The following is a 3,064-nucleotide window of genomic DNA, read 5'->3' as shown; positions in this document are numbered from 1 at the left end:
TGAAGCTTATCTTGTTGGGCTCTTTGAAGATACCAATCTATGCGCCATTCACACGCGAAAAGGGTTACTATTATGCCTAAGGATATTCAGCTTGCTAGGAGGATCAGGGAGAGAGAGCTTAATCTTGTATTTACTCTCTGTTTATATCTGTTCCGGTTTTAGTGTTTCTCTAAAAAAGGAATGAATGATGAAATTAATTTGGGAAATCATCAGACTGATTGCATAGTTTGTCATGGTTATGATTCTATTGCTGAATTTGAGATTTGGCTTTCTCATTTATTCTTTCAATTTTGCGTATTAAAACAGTTCTGGATTCATTTCAAAGCTACCGGGTATCAAGTTCATCGTCTAACAACATTTTAGTCTTGAAATATTAGTTAATCCAACAGGGCCTGCCACAAATATTTTTACATGGGAAATAATTTTTGAAAAATTTCAATGTAAACAACTTGTTTTTATGAATGGAGAGTGGTTTGTGGAAAATGTTTAAGGATATAGTTTAATTTAAGATTAAGAAAAAACACCTCTGATAATGTTTAAAAAAAGTTTAATATTTTTGGTTGTGCGTAACTTAAAATGTTAAATATTTTTTGTTTGTATATATTCTTTACAATATTTTCGGTTTAATAAAAATATTAGAAAAATAATATTTTAGGTTGTGTTCAATTAAAAATATTAAGATTCTTTTTAATATTTTTAGTTGCATTTTTTAACCTTAAATTATGTCGGTCGTACAAGAGAACTATCCTTTGTATTTTAGTATAAAGCTAATTGATAATATTACTTTTAATAAATCATTTTTAAAATACAATAGTATTTTAAAGATGTGAGATTAAATTATTTATCTATAGTTTTTATTTAATTTAAAGTATAGTTTTAAGTTCAATATAATTAGTGGATCATAGTTAAATTTATTAAAATAGATTAAACTTATATTATCTAAAAAAAATTAATATAATAATAAATTCAATATGCACTGAATTAGATGATAATTAATTTTATTGAATGTGATTTTAAGTTTATTATAAAGTTTTAAAAAGAAAAAAATGTCTTTCCATTTTCATAAATACCTAACAAAAATTTAGTTTTGTTAAGTATATGTATTGAGTTTTGGAATACATATCCTCACGTATTCTGTAAGGCTATATTGCATAATAATAATATTTTAGATGTGTATATATAAAATATAAGGTATAAAAAGTTAATTAATTATTGGTAAATATATGAATTTATATGTTATACAAAATTTAAATCTCAAATATTTTATCTATTAATTCAAATAAAATATTATAAAAAATTATTATGATAAAAATTATTTTTAATTTAATTTACTCCATATTTAATATTAATAATCTAGCACTTTATCTTGCTATACTGACTAATTAGTAATAATCTTAAATAGATTTTTAATTATACAAACTAATCTATATACCAATGAGATATAAATTAATTTATTATATTAAACGATAATACGTCATACTATAATGTTATTATTTGTTTCAAAAAATAATATTATTATTTGAATTAAAATAATAATTAAAATGAAAATCGATTGTGTGAGACAACCAAAAAATCTATTTCTAAGTGAAGGAAAAAAAAGCTTTATTTTACTTTTAGACGGTAAACCACAATGGCGGGAAACACGAAAATGCAACACAGCCCAAAAAGAGGGGGAAAAAACATTAAATTCTAAAGGGCGAACTAACTCCATGATTGTTCACAATCAATTTTTTATCTCTTGCTGCTGGTAAATAATGGACAAATATTTGACTCCTTCCAAACCCTATACTGAAAATCCAAGCCAAGGTAATGATCACTTCCTTATTTTTGTGTCGATCTCATTTTCTATTGCTCTGAATTTTTAATACTGGGTGAATTTCAAAATGTTCGTTCAAATCCAAAGGGCGCGTTCATGGCGAAGAAGCGAGGTCGAACTGAATGGAAAATTTGACCCCAAATACCGCCACAGCCTCTCTTCTCTTCTCATGCACTCTTATTCCGAGGTCTTTCAAATCCTCTTCTTCTAAATTGTTTAAGCTTTTTTTTATGGTTGGTTTGGTCAATTACTGATATTGCTTTTATGATGACTTAGATTGGTGCGTTTCCGCATTTTTATCACATTGATGAAAATCCATGTCAAACCCATGTATGCGCCAAATTGGTTTGTGATGATTATTCCGTTCAATTACGCTGTTAATTTGCTGGATTATGACCTCTAAACGTCTGTTTCTAGATGAATCGGATTAACAGTGCTGTGAATTTGGGTCATCAGCTTCCGTTCAGAATGTTGTGCTTCTTACCTCTCTTTTTTTTCCCCTATTTTCCAGCGAAGATACACGTATATTTATGGTTTTTGTAATTGGTATCACATTATTTATTTATTTTCAGTTTAAGTCGATTGTTTTGCTTTTCATATTTTGCTTTGGAAAATGCTTTATACTAATTTTCAAAAAGTGAAATGCATAAATGCTATTATGATAAGGATTTTATTCACAAACCATAACTTCGTGTAGAGTCATTCATGGAACATAATCGATCTGGTAGACACAAGTAGCAACTAAGAAAATATCTGGGAAATATCAGAAATAACGATACGATGAATTAGGTCTCAAGCTTTCTTTTTCTCTTGATGTTTATAAAGTTCTATTGTTATCCATTTTAGTAGAAGACAATGATTGACCTGTATAACAAAATATAATCAGTTTTGAGCAAATAATGTATAAAGCATATGCTATAGATAGGTAGAATCTCATCTTTGACTGAATAAGTTTTAGATGTATGAACAATGGCATAGTATTTCAAATCCCATCTTTGCTTGGGCTTGAGTTTTAAAGTGCAATTCTTCTCTTTGATTGGAGGTATTTGCTAGATAATTCAATCTAATTTTAGTTTCTAGAATGTCATTTATTTTAGTCCAGAATGAAGAATTGATGATAATTTTATTTGGCCTTTCTTTACTAGGTTTAATTTCTTCTACAATTACTGGTTATTACAAGTCATATTCTTGAAAATTAAATTCACCTAATCAGTTAATCATCCTTTTGTTTTAACATTCAACTCTGCA

The 3,064-nt window shown here is 27.3% G+C and overlaps 1 long non-coding RNA gene across 1 annotated transcript; it reads left to right on the top strand.

Annotated features, from left to right (window-relative positions):
- The first annotated feature begins 1,847 nt into the window (after positions 1-1,847).
- On the top strand, positions 1,848-2,287 carry LOC120207910. Its single transcript, XR_005524254.1, has 3 exons — positions 1,848-2,003; positions 2,093-2,146; positions 2,234-2,287. It is a non-coding gene; the product is annotated as an uncharacterized LOC120207910 (long non-coding RNA).
- The last annotated feature ends 777 nt before the right edge of the window (positions 2,288-3,064 follow it).

This window comes from Hibiscus syriacus, unplaced genomic scaffold, assembly GCF_006381635.1.
Source record: "Hibiscus syriacus cultivar Baekdansim isolate YM2019G1 unplaced genomic scaffold, ASM638163v2 tig00015467_pilon, whole genome shotgun sequence".
Taxonomy (NCBI): Eukaryota; Viridiplantae; Streptophyta; class Magnoliopsida; order Malvales; family Malvaceae; genus Hibiscus; species Hibiscus syriacus.
The sequence above is the reverse complement of the archived record's forward strand: the minus strand, read 5'-3'. Positions and strand labels throughout refer to the sequence as shown.